General features: G+C 43.9%; 1 protein-coding gene across 3 annotated transcripts in view; it reads left to right on the top strand.

Annotated features, from left to right (window-relative positions):
- The window catches only part of PLXNA4 (plexin A4), a 571,205-nt gene that overhangs the window by 121,193 nt on the left and 436,003 nt on the right, over positions 1-14,009 (top strand). Inside the window, exon 2 of one of the 3 annotated variants that reach the window (XM_027573477.2) lies at positions 6,810-6,870. The exons of the other annotated variants lie outside the window; for them this stretch is intronic. The gene's annotated coding sequence lies outside the window, so the exon portion shown is untranslated. The remainder of the gene's footprint in view (positions 1-6,809; positions 6,871-14,009) is intronic. 3 annotated transcript variants of the gene reach the window in all.

Below are 14,009 nucleotides of genomic sequence, written 5' to 3'. Positions count from 1 at the left end.
GAACTCAGGGAAACACTTACTTTTAGCAGTTGATTATAAAGGATATAATAAAGGATACAGATGAGCAGCCAGGTGGAGAGGTACCTAGGGTGAGCCATGGGGAATGCATGTGAAGCTTCTAAGCTCTCTCTGGGTGCAACACCCTCCCACACCTCCATGTGTTCAGCAACCCAGAAGTTCTCTGAACGGCCATCCTTTTGGGATTTTTATGGAGGCTTCATCACATAGGCAGGATCAATCATTAACTCAATCTCCATTCCCTCTCCCACTCCCAGAGGATGGGTGTTGGGCTGAATGTTCTAAGCTTCTAATCATGGCTTGGTCTTCTGGTGAATAGCCCCCATCCAGTAGGCTACCAAGAGTTGCCTTATTAGAACAAAAGACCCTTCTTTCACCCAGGAAAGTTTAAGGGATTTAGGAGTCCTGTGCCGGGAACCAGGGTCAAAGACCAAATAATAGAATAAAAGATGCTCCTAGTACTCTTATCACTTAGGGACTTAGAATGGTTTTAGGAACTCTATGCCAGCAATGGGGGCGGAGACCAAATATATACATTCTATTATTCAGAAAGGCTGACATAACAAAGCTTCACAATTTAGGTGGCTTAAAACAACATAAATTTATTATCTCATAGCTCTAGAGACTAGAAGTTAAAAATCAAGTTGTCAGCCCAGACATGCACCCTCTGAGGGCTCTAGAGGAGGATCATTCTTTGCCTCTCTCTTCTGGCTTCCAGCGATGCTCACCAATCTTTGGTGTTTCTTGGCTTGTAGCTGTGTCACTCCAATCTGCTTCCATCTTTACATGGTGTTCTTTCTGGGTGTCTCTCTGCATCCAAATGTCCCTTTTCTTATAAGGACACCAGTCATGATGGATTAGGGTCCATGCTAATCCAGTATGACCTCATCTTAACTTGATTACATCTGTGAGGACCTTATTTCCAAATAAGGTCACATTCATAAGTACTGGGTGTTAAGACTTGAATATATCTTTGAGGGTGGGGGCGCAATTCAACCTATTGGCCAAACTAAGTCCCAACTCTCTGCCCAACTTCCTCTTGTTTCCAGAACTTGCTCACATCTACCAATGCTACCTGCCTGCTTCCCAACAAGCCCTCCATGCATAGTCATACCTCCGGGCTTTTGGCCTTTCCACCATCTCTCACGTCCCTTACCCCTTCTCCAGGGCCAAAGTCCAGTTGTGCTTTGGTCCCCAATCTTCTCTGATGCTATTATCACTCCATCGGTCCATCCTGGATCCCCTCTCTGAATTCTTACGGCCATCACTTAGTCTTAGCATTATCTGTGTAGTGTATGCACAAAATCAAAGCCAAGCTTGAAGGTTCATCATTTAGTGTGGTGAAGAGGTAAAGCCCATGGACCTTAGCATTTCACAGCACAGATTGGGATGTAGCCCTGCCACTTCCTAAATGTGTGACCTTGAATTAATACATATCCTCTCTGTGCCTTAGCTTTTTCGTCAGTGAGATGTGGATAATAATGGTGCCAGTCTCAGATTGTTGTGGGAATTAAATGAGATGATTCCGGTGGAGTGCTCAGTGTGGGGGCTGCACATTAGCTATTTTTATTCTGAGTACCTGGGGAGCTTGCCTCTTAAAAGCCCCCTTTTATTTTTTTATTTATTTAATTTATTTTATTATTTATTTTGTTTTTGTTTGTTTTGTTTTAATTTTATTTTATGTTAATCACCATACATTACATCATTAGTTTTTGATGTAGTGTTCCATGATTCACTGTTTGCATGTGCTCCACGCAGAATGTACCCTCCTTAGTACCCATCACTGGGCTAACCCATCCCCCTACCACCATCCCCTCTAAAACCCTCAGGTTGTTTCTCAGAGTCCCCCCTTTCTTGGTTGGTGCTGAGGCTGGACTGCTCTACACTGCCAGCTAAGAAAGGAAGGGCCAACAAGGGCTGAGATAGGAGGGGAATCCAGGCTCATGTGGCCTGGTCCCAGGAAGTGGCTGCGGCCAGGGGCAGTCTTGTGTAAGCAAGTTGTGTCTGGGGGAGAGGGATGGGAGACGTGCCCATCTGCACGCGGAAATAGAGGTCTGTCATGGTCCCTGCCCTTATACAGAGAAACAGCTTATCAAACGAACAAATTACTGAATAATGATAAGTTTGAGTCAGAATTGCAGAAGGAGATAGGTATAGGGTGGGGTTCCCAGTAGATAAATATTTCACATAAGAGACGGGGAGAGCAGGGCAGAATCTGTGGCTTCACTCAACCGGTTCTGTCATTTGATATAATGGTGTAAACTGTTTACTGTGTAACGGTATAAACGGTTTACTGTTTATTGAATAACAACTGTTTACCAGATTATTAAGATTCTTCTGTATTGTACATAACGAGAACCAGCCCAAGCTAACTTTGACAAAAACAAAAAACTTTATTATGACGCACAGGGGTGTGAATTTCATGGAGCCCAGGGGCAGGGATAATCTAGGGGATTGGAATGTCATCTGAATGGTCTCTTTTCTCCTCTTCTCTCTCTCCGTTTGAACACTAGCTTCTCCAGCTGCTCCAGCCTGCTTGGCAGAGCAGAGAGTCCCTATCAGTTCCTAAACTCGTGGGTATGCGGGGTCCTCTCTCCAGAGGGAGACCTATCACTTTCTGCACATATCCAGTGTCAGATCTTGGGGGAAGGGACTCCTATTGGCCTGCTTTAGGTTAGGGGCCCACCCCGGACCACAGAGAGGTAGTGGAGCCCATATCCTGGGAGCCATCCCTGGGACCATGCAGACTGGAGACACCAGGGGGACTTCTCAGAAGAGGGTGGTGGACAGAGATGGACACAGCTGGGCAGACAACCCAATCCAGAACCCCATAGAACCAAATAGTCTGCTATGCACTTTGTGTGTGTAATCTTTTAAATCCTTACTGCCACCTTGCAAAATATGCATTAACCTTCCCAATATACTGGTATGGAAACTGAGGCTCAAAGTGATCATGTAATTTGCTCAAAGTCATCATCCACGTCCATGTAGTGGATTCAGGGTTTTAATTTAGATCTGTGTGAAACCAAGGCTCACAGTTAAGTGATTTGCTCAAGGCCAGAATTAATTGGTAGCCAAAGATGGACTCATTTGTGTGCTATATCCTAAAAAACACAAAACCACCCCCAAGGAAAATGTATCAAAGGACACCAACCTCACAGCTGGGGGTCTAGTGTATTTGGTGCCAGTTGGTGGTCCACCTCCCAAGTTCTAATGTTGGCCCTACCTTCCTACATGCTGGATGAGCTGGGTCCTGGGGCATGGGGGCCCTCTCCTCTAGCAGAGACTGTATTTTCAGCTGGTGTTTCTCTATCCAAGATGTTTACCTGCAAGGCTGAATCTTCTCCTGAAGGTGGTCGCAGAATTGGCACATAATGGGGCTGGACTCCCCAACTTCTTCCTGCAGCCAGAGCTGGTACCGGAATCCTCTTAGGGGAGGTCAGTGAAGCAAGCTTCTGCTCAGAGAACAGACACAGTCACTGTCTGGATTATCTGCAATGCAGGGCTGCAGAGTAGCTGGGCTGAAGTGCTTTACCTGGGAATCATTCCCAACAAGGGATTCTCGTGACCTTATAAACCAAGAGGCTGAAGCAGCGTGGCTTCTCTCTTCCCAGGGTGGGATTAATTCCACCTAACTCTCTGCAGTCCATTTGATTTTTTTTTTTCCCCAAGCAAAAGAATACAAATCCCAGGGGTCTGTGCTGTTTCTTTGAGACATTTAAATTACCAATCCCATTAGTGTGGGAGCTACTTGAAAGAACATCGAAACCAGCAAACTATGCGAAGAATAAAAACATGGTGTAGAAAGGAATGAAAATATAATGAATGCATTCCTTTCAAGACTAAGAGCTCTTTTCTGGGTGCTTGTGGGATTTCTTTTATTTTTTATTGATTATTTATAAGTGATCATTGATGGAATATGCCTTGGGAATTTTTGGTTATGGTAGGGTGGTAAGGGAGAGATTCTCTTGCTCCATGTTTCTTCTGGTTCATAGAATTCACTTTGTTTTGTTTTGTTTTTCAGAAAGAGAGAGTGAGCAGGAGCAGGGTGGGGAGGGACAGAGGGAGAGGGAGAGAGAGACTCTTAAGCAGGCTCCATGCCCAGCGCAGAGCCCAACATGGGGCTCAGTCTCACGACCCTGAGATCATGACCTGAGCTGAAATCAGGAGTCGGATGCTTAACTGACTGAGCCACCCAGGCACCCCTGGTTCATAGAATTCTATCAGCACTCCCTGAAAGGATCAGAAGGAAGCTTCTTTCTACCTCTCACTGGCTCCTTCAAGGGGGGCTGGATTCCACTGACAGGTGAGATGGTGAGAGTCTGACATTCTTTGTCCATGTCCCCATGGGGCAAGATCTGCGTCAGGGACGGATTTTAATGTCTTGGCTAAGATGGGGGACAGGTCCTCGTTCATGGCAACCATGCTGGTGGCTGCTACTTGTCTGATCTGTAGACCCAAACCTCCCCTGTGTGTGAGTACCAGGGTTGGGACATGGGAAGAAAGAGTTGGAAGACTGTTTTGGCCTTGGGTCTAAACTGTGTCCTCTGCTCTTACCAGTGGAAAAAAACTCTCAATATTTTTATTCTTGTTTAACTTTATATCTCAGCTGATTTTGTCATCAGAGGGGAGAGGGCTATGATCAATGGTCCATTTTCATTGAGTGCCACAACCACTAGCCATATTAGTGACCCTGACAGCAAGTACTTTTTTAAAATAAGGAGTGCTAAACTGTGCTTAGAACAGTCATCTAGGGAAGGGTTAGCTTTCTGGAAAATGACTGGAGCAAAGAGTAAGGAGGTTGGAGTTGGATGAACCTGGGTCTGAATCCTCATTCTTCCGCTTATTAGCAGTTGACCCTGGAAGGTTATTTTAAGTCTCTGATTCTTACATCCCATAGCTTCAAAGGGGCCATAATAAAACCCCTTTCAAAGTGTCATTGCGATGATTAGTGATAACAGCCAGCAAGTAGTTATTGAAAGCTTACTATGTGACAGGCACTGTTCTAAACACCTAGATCATATCAACCTTATGAGGTAAGAACTATTTTACTGCTTTTTTACATGAATCTCAGAGAAATTAGTAACTCACCCAAGAGCTTAACCTTTGCATTACTCTGCCTTCCAACTGAACAAGAGATTCAATAATAGATGTATGGGAAAGTGCCTGACTCAGTGTGTGGCACGTGGAGAGCACCCAGAAAATATCATTTTCTTTCTTTTCCTCTCTACTGGTGAGATGTCTGGGTCAGAGGCTGCTCCCTTTTAGGACCCCAAAGCCATTCTTACTCCTTTGAACTCCCCTCTTCTGGACCAATCCCCAAAAGCAGACTTTAGCTGGGATTTTGGATTCTTTGCATTACATATCCAGGTCCTGGTATCCAGGAGATATAAACCCTTGTTTGGACCTAGAATTGCCTATTCCTTTCTTGTAGGATTCTGGGGTCAATCCAGAGCTGATGTTGATGGTGGCCATTGAGAATGATGCCACTTAAGAAAAAGTACTCCTAGAAGACTTGAGTAACAACAAGGAGATCATAAGGACATAAAAAAGCTGGTGGTGAGACAGAAGCAACATGGCCATTTGATTTTATAGATTATAGAGCATGCAGGTATCATCCGCAAAGCTTGCTCTGAAGTGTGCCAAGCCATGCTGAGTGTGGATCCCAAACTACAACTCATGTAGAAACAGGTAGAGCAATACTTTGATAGTCAAGGTCATCAGCTCTGTAGACTGAACAAAGCTTTCATATTTTCGTAATTGTGTTTGACCTTCTTGAAAAGAACTGGGAACCCAATTACCTAGTTAGCCAGAGTCAAGCCTGAGAAAAATCGTACCAGAGTCTGAAAAATTGAGGTTTACCTGGAACATGCCCAGGGAGTCACTAGGGCTGCATATATTTGGGAATTCACATGAGAAATCTTACATTTTTCTGTGTTAAGAAGCTTTGGGAGCAGCCCTTTTCTAAAGAGGTCAATTTGGCCAGTAAGTTAAGATCTGAGTAAGAATGAGAGACGAGTCTTCGTCTCATTGGTGCCCTCATTTCTTTTCCCATGTGTGACCTGAGCATTTTAACATCACCTTCTTTCTTAGGTCTTTGTTGTGTGAGGAAAAGGATCAGCATGTGCCCAGTGAATTGGTTACTAATCTAATTGTATTATCATCGGTTAATATGTTCAGCTACATGTGACAGAAACTCCCTCCACCCCAAGAAAAGACCCTAAATAGTATCTTGAGCGAGATAAGAATTTGCTGTCTTGTAAAGAAGTCCAAAAGCATTCATCTGGGGCTGCCATCGAGGCTTCCTGGTGCAAGGGACCCAGACACTTTATCTCGTTCCTTTGTCATGTGGGTTTCCATTCCCAAGGTGATTTCCTGATCCATTATAATTATTGGAACTCCAACCATTGTATCCACATTCCAGAAGGCAAGATGAAGAAAGGGGAAGAAGAAAGGCACATCTCCTCTCTTGAAGTACACTTTCTCAGGTTGAACCCACCATTTTTACTTATATGCCATTCGCCAGAACTTAATCATGTGGTCTTTATTCTAGATGGTTGTGTGCCTAGCTAAGATTAGTGGTTCTATCACAAAAGAAGAAAAGAATAGAAGATTACTAATATTACTAATGGTTTCTACAACACTATCAGAAATGTCTTTTTTTTTTTTTAATCTGAAGTCTGAAGTAGATGAATTCTGGAGCTTCCTTTAGGAAGGAGTATATTTCTTTATATTAACTATTCCCTCAGCAAATATTCTCTCAGTATTTACTGAGGCCTCTTATTTGGTAGGTGGTAGAGTAAGTGCTTTGAGGACGAAGAAGATGGACAAGACATATTATCTGATCTCAAGGTATTTACAATCTATTCATTTATTCAATACACGTTTGATAAAAAGCTTCTGTGTACTAAGTATATGCTCAGCTCTGGAGATAGAAAGTAAAAAAAAAAAAAAAAATGTATGGAGCTAATCCAAAGAAAGAATAGATGAAATAATAAATATAATAGAAAAAGAATTTTTAAAAATTGAGAACAGGGGCACCTGGGTGGCTCAGTCATTAAGCGTCTGCCTTCAGCTCAGGTCATGATCCTAGTGCCCTGGGATGGAGCCCCGCATCGGGGCTCTCTGCTCAGCAGAAGGCCTGCTTCTCCCCCTCCCACTCCTCCTGCTTGTGTTCCCTCTCTCGCTGTGTCTCTCTCTGTCAAATAAATAAATAAAATCTTTAAAAAAAATTGAGAACAAAAAACATGATAGAAAAGATTAACAAAGCCAAAAGCTAATTCTTTGATATCATTAGTAAAATAGACCTCTGAAAAGACTGATCAAGACAAAAGACAGAAGATACAAATAAATAAAAGTGGAATGAAAGAAGAAATAATTATAGACAAAGGAGAGATTAGAATAATAAGCATACTGTGAATAGTACTAGATGTAACAATAGATGTAATGGATACATTTTTAGGAAATATAAGTTAATAAGAAAAAAATTTGAGACTGGAATTAGACCAGTAAGTATTAAAGAAATTGGAGTGGTAACCAAAGACCCCTTTCCCCCCTCCAAATCCAGACTCAGTTCGTTTTAAGGTTTCATTCTACTGAATTTATAAGAAACAGCATGTTTCTATTTATATATATATACAATTCTAGAAATATATATATATAATTCTAGAAATATATAAGATTCTAGATATATATATAATTCTGTGTATATATATGAAATTCTAGAAAACATCATGAAGCATATGACATTGTATATTTATGGAAATAAAAATTCCATATGCATAAAGATATATACATTTCATAAGAATGCATGTAAACAAAAGAACCTCATTCACTTCATTAGAATGGTAGCCAATGATCAAGGTAACAAGATGGGAATGGGAATAAAGGGAATAAATAAATACAAGAAATGAATGAATGAATGAATGGGGAGAGACCATGGCAGGAATGAATGGGGTATTGTTGATTTAATTCTCTGACCTACAGTCTAGTTGAGTAGAAGAGTGGTAATCAAATTGTGGTCATCAGGACTTACAATGCAGTAGAAGGAGATAGACATATTTAATTTAAAAGGTGGAATAAAGTGATTTAGGTATTTTGGAATAATCCTGGTCATGGTAGAGTGGGGACACAGATCATGGTGTAGTGACTTCTATCTGGATGGGGGCTGGGAGCTGAGCTTGCAGAGACAACACACTAGTGGAAGAGACTGATGTGGCATAAAGAATGTAATTCAAAGAAGGATAGAGAGAAAAATATTAAAAATAAATGCAATGGGAATGCAAAGGCAAAGGGTGATAATCCAGTCTAGGGAGTAGAAGATATCTGAGCTGAGCCCACAGAAACTGGGCAAATGACCCAGAAAACAAGCCAGCCTGGGGCCACATCGAGGTCCTGGGGTAGATGCCGATGTTGGCTTCAGACTACCCAGAGAGCCCACGTTCAAGCTCCATACAATCTTGCACCACCCATAGTGTGACCTGAGACCCAATCAGATAACTAGTAATAAAACATAAACTTTTATTCTGTTTCCTCAACTAGGAGGTGAATCCCTTTAAGCCATTTCGCAGTGCTGGTTGTTTTTGTTGTTGTTATTGCTTTCCATGACCATGGCATTTAGACTCTGACTCCAAATTTGCAGATGTAATGAGATGATTTATCATGGAAAATTATCGCATGATCATCAAAATGTAATGAAAAGTTGTCACAGCCTTTCTTCTTAATGGTGTTTCTCACTGACCTCCTTCCGCCTACCCTGAAAATGAGCTCTAGGAGTCTAGCATGGAGCCAACCCAGGGATCTGACACTGTTTAATTCACTCAGGCAGTCAACCATAAACACATTTTTCAGAAGTAAAGGCAAATTCTGTAACTTTTTAATTAAAGCATAAAAGCCCGTAATTAAAGAGACATAAATCACCAAGAAACCTTTACATCTTTGGAATCTTCTGTGGCATTGCATGTGTGTTTCCAGCTGTGTTCCCTCAGACCCCAGAGGCAAATCTGGTCCAGAGAGGGAGGGGCAGAACAGCCTTCCAGCCATCCCAGGGCAGCCGCTCAGCAGGACCTCAAACAGAAGCATTTAGTCCTGTGTCTCCCTTAACTAAGTCCACCCTAAGTTTCGGTCAGTTAAGATGGCGGCTGCCTCCAGGGGATAGAGGGACAAATCAAACAACACCATGAAGAAACAATCAGATAGTTTGAGAATATAAAACATTCCATGAAACCATCAGCCTGGGTTCCTCAAAAGGTCGGCGTCATGGCAGAAAGGAGATGGAAAACTAGCGTGGATTAAAGGAGTCCAAACAGACACCACAACCAAATGCAGCCTGTACTGTGACTGCATCCTGACTAGAAATAAACACCCAGGGCGCCTGGGTGGCCCAGTCTGCCTTCGGCTCAGGTCATGATCTCAGGGTCCTGGGATTGAGCCCCGCATCAGGCTCCCTGCTCAGCAAGGAGTCTGCTTCACCCTCTCCTCCCCAGTCGTTCTCTCTCTCTCTCTCATAAATAAAAATCTTTAAAAAAATGTAAACACCCAAACTATGAAATACATTCCTTGAGATGATGGAAAAAATTGAATATAGACTTGATGTTAGATAACATTATGGAGTTACTAATTTTGGTATGTGCGATTAATGGTCCTGCGGTTAAGTAAAACAATGTTTCATTCTCAAGAGAGGTATGACAAAGTATCTGAAGTGAAATTTCATGATGTCTACAAATGTATCAGAATGACAACTATTGGGCATAGGTGGAAGGCATCCATGGGTTCATTTGAATATTTTTTATACTGTTTATGTAGGTATGAAACAATTTTATACAACACTTGGGGGGAGAAAGAATGGCAGCCTCTTTTACTTTGTCTCTTGGAGACCTCCCTCCCCGTATGAGTTACAAAGCTCCTGATGCTGGAGCAGAATCAGGTTGGGCAACTACAGGTGGACAAGTTTTCCCCTCTGCTGTCCGGATGTTGTGAATGCAGCCCTTTACAGCTTTTAAAATGACATGGGCTTTGGGAAGGAGGTAGCTTTAGGAGATAGCTCATAGGATCTTTCAGTGGGCTGGATCCCCTGGGGAACTCAAGGGGATGATGAAGGTCCAGAATGGGACTGAGTCTCCAGGACCCGAGTCCAGCAAAAATACATGTGTCTCAGTGGAAGTGCCCCTGGTCTAGACCAAGAAATTTGCAAACTAGCCTCTGGGTGAAGGGGTCTCATCCTCCTGGGCTCACTGACTGATGAAGCATGGCAGGAGTGTGTGTTATGGAGAGCTTCATGGGGCCAATCAAGGGACTGGGCTGTCCTCACAGCTAGGGAAGTAAATGTCCCTGGACCATCCTTTTCAAAATCTGCAACATTCCTTTGCCGAAACTGAAAAGGGCTTTAATTTAGAGAGAGCTGGACCTTGGAGATTGCCTGGCCTCATGGTTTTCAAACAGTGCTGCCAAGAATTTCCAGGACTTTGGGGACATTCCAGTTGAAGTCAAGACACAGTGTGAAAGTCACAAACCTAGTCCAAAGCACTCCCCTCATAGAAGACAAGTACACGAGTACCCTAGGCCTACTGTGACAAAGTACCACAAGCCACATGGCTTCACAGAAATTTATTGTCTCCCAGCTCTGGAGGCTAGACGTCCTGAGAGCAAGATGTCAGCTTTTTCTGAAGGTGCTATAGGAAGGTCTGTTCCAGGCCTCTTTCTTAGCTTTCGTAGTGCCTTGACTTGTGGCAGCTAGCTCTAACTATGGAGGGCATGCCATTTTCCCTGTGTTTGTGTCTGCGTCCAAATTTCCCCTCCAAGGACACCGCTCAAAGTAGATTAGGGGCCCACCCTCCTCCAGTAAGACCTTGCCTTAACGAATTACATATGCAATGGCATTCTTCCCGATTAAGTTTACATTCAGAGGTACTGGTGGTTAGAACTTTATCATGAATTTTGGAGGGACACAATTCAACCCATTGCACTGAGCTAGAGGGAAACAGGCTGGCCTCAGCTCAATAGACTCGCCTGGTATGGGCACCCACACCTAGGACTGGGTCTCCTGAGTCACCCTCAAGAGCTCTTTTCATTTTATTGCAAGCCATCTCTTATCTGATTCTCAGACTATACAAGGGATCCCAAGCATGTTTTTCTCAGCCCTACTGTATGAACCATTTGCTACTTTTGGGGTGCCCATCGTTCAACCTCTTTTTTTTTTTTTTTTTAGCACCTGATCTTCTTTGTGGGAAGTCTCCTATTGGGTGGCACGTCCTGGGCAGATAGTACTTGTTTCCCACTCTCAGGACTGAAAGGGCAGACCCTCCTCCTACCTCCAGTGAGCCAGAGGGGACGCATGCCTCAGACTCAGTCTGTCAGACCCATTCTCCTGGGCCTTGTCCCTGGAATGAGCGATGCCATGATATTCAACCACAGCAGCATGCAGACTAACCTCTTCCTGTGGGGTGGCCTTTACTGGGCCTCCTCCTTGGTCACCCTCCACAGCTCCCTGGCTTCCCATTCCTGTGAGTCCCTGGTGTTCTTCTAGGAAGTTCCATTTTTAAGAGAGGCAGAATCTTTCTCTGTTATGTACAGAAAGAACACCCAGTGTCACCCCTGGAGAGGTGTCCCTAAGTTCACCTTAATTTTAGAACGAATCGAAACACATTGTGACGCCCAAAAGATGACAGGCCACCATTATGCGGATGTGGTTCTGGACCCAGGTCTGAGCTAGGACCTCCGACTTGTGCTCTGCGAGCCTCACCAACCCAACCTGGATGGAGCCGGGGTGAGCAGGGCAAGGAGGTGACCACCAGCCGGCCACCTCAGGCTCATCTATATTCCGTGACAGCCCATGTTCCATGTCGGTTGTGTGGTAAACAGCTGCTCCAGCGGCAGATCACAGGGCCCAACAGTTTTATCTTGTTAAAATCGAGCCTAAACAAAACCGATAAGCGCTCTCTCATCTTCCTGAATTAATCCGCGTACAGTTTATCTTCTGAGAGGTTTGCCATGGTGTCATTGGTGGCTCTGTAAACATCTTTTGGATGGGTCGCTCTTTCTAATTTAATCTGCCTTCAGATGTGTGTCTGTGGGACCGCCCCTAATCCAAATGATTTGGAATAATAGCGACATCGAAGCGAGTGAAGTAATACATGTGGTAAACCAAGGCCTCAGGTTTTTGTGGTTTTTTCTTTCTTTTTTTCTTTTTTTTCCTGAAAGGGGGAAAAAAAAGAAAAGGACATGTATGGGGGTATTTTTCATTAAATGCCTTAGCCTTGCTTTGGTATTTATCTTCCTGTGGCAGCCCCTGATCCAGTCACAATGTATAATTCCATTAGCATTATCTCTCAATTCATTGGAGGGGGCTTCAGCCTGGACAAGAGCGGCAGAAGAGGCTGCACCGTTCAGGAGGCTGATTTCTTATTTCCTCAGCAAGTTTATTCCTTTATTGGCAGCTCGTTTAAAGGGAGCTAAAGGGGAGCCGGTCAAATCATTAAGTGAGCATTTAATGTGGGTTTTTAAAGGCAAACCCAGAAGCTTTTTTTGTGGGGGGGGGGGTGGGGGGGAGGGAAAGGTTAAATTAAATAAGTGAACAAAGCCTGCCCAGCTGGCAGAACTGTTGGCAAAGGATAATATTAAAAAGACCTCGTATTTATAAAGGAGGTCTTATCTTTGTGCTTTCTGTGAGAAAAGTGATTCTGATGGGGTGTCAGGACTCCTGGGTGTATTCTAGCTGAGCCACTGAGTGACCTTGTGCCTCTGTTTCCCTTCCTGCACCCCACTCCCGGCTTTGTCTCTTGCCCCCCACAGAGGGAAAGCTGGCAGGAAGAAGGAGAGGATCTGCTTCCTAAAGCGCCTTGAGCGCCTGCAGAGAAAGATGAAGGCAGATGGGAGGGAGATGCAGCAACTTCGCGTTTGTCCATGCTAATGGCTGGCAGGGTTCACGGGGAGAAATGAATTGCACGGAAACTCCCCACGCCTCATTTGTGTTTTAACCGCCCCCTCCCAGGGGGGCCTTTCACTTCACGTGCTGCCACGTCCCCTCCCTGGCTTTGCTTCCCTTCCTCCCCTTGTTCGCCCCTTCACGGAAGTGCCCGCCAGCCCCAAACATTCAAAAGACAGACAGCAGGTGGAAAGAGAAGGGGATGCCAGGGGTTCGGGGAGCTACGTAATAACGTAATAAGGACTCCTGGGAGCTGCTTGAGCAGCACGTTGCTTGTAATCCTGTTTCCTGGGAGAGAGATTTGAGGTGCCGAGAAAGCACATGGTGTGTGGCATTTTGAGAGTGGAGTTGGGAGGCCCTGGGACAGATGTCTGCCCTTGCCATTAAAAATGGCAATCCTGAAACATCTGAAAGGCAGCACGGGAACGAGCCTTTTTTGAGGGCTCAATGTACATCCAAACCTATGGTAAGTGCTTCATATGCACTCTGTTCTTCGAAAAGTATTTCCAAGCTGTTTTCTTTTTCCTTAAAAATCGTAAATTTTTGAGCAGTACCGATATATGTACATTTATTTATTCATAAGTTATATATTTTTGCTATTGTATTATGTATAATATCTGAACAACTGTATATATTTTAAAAGAACAAGAAAAAGAAATAGAAGTTATGAGACTTTTCCCTTGAATCTCCGTAGAGTCTTGGGGATCTGACAGTTTCTGCTCCTCGCAGCTATGGTTGAGAGATTTTGTTAGTAGCTGAGATTGTTTTAGTAATTTGCTCAGAGCTGGGATTGTAACTCATATCTTCTGACTCCAGATCCAAGGTCTTTACATTACACGGCATCCCTTCCTTCTGTCCTCCTAACCTCTTGTGGGCTCGGATGAACAGCCCTGCATTCCAGGGGTTCACTATTCCCTCCTTTTTCTGTTCCAAATCTCTCCATGTTGGTCGAATCTGCAGGGGATGACTCTTTGAATCTTGATCAGTCCAAATCAGTGCCAGTGATCCCATTCCTCTTTGCTAGACACTCATTTCCCCAGCTTCCCTTGAAGCTCGGAGTGCCCATGTG

The sequence above is a fragment of the Zalophus californianus genome, chromosome 12 (assembly GCF_009762305.2).
Source record: "Zalophus californianus isolate mZalCal1 chromosome 12, mZalCal1.pri.v2, whole genome shotgun sequence".
Taxonomy (NCBI): domain Eukaryota; kingdom Metazoa; phylum Chordata; class Mammalia; order Carnivora; family Otariidae; genus Zalophus; species Zalophus californianus.
This window is presented reverse-complemented; position numbering and strand designations above follow the sequence as displayed.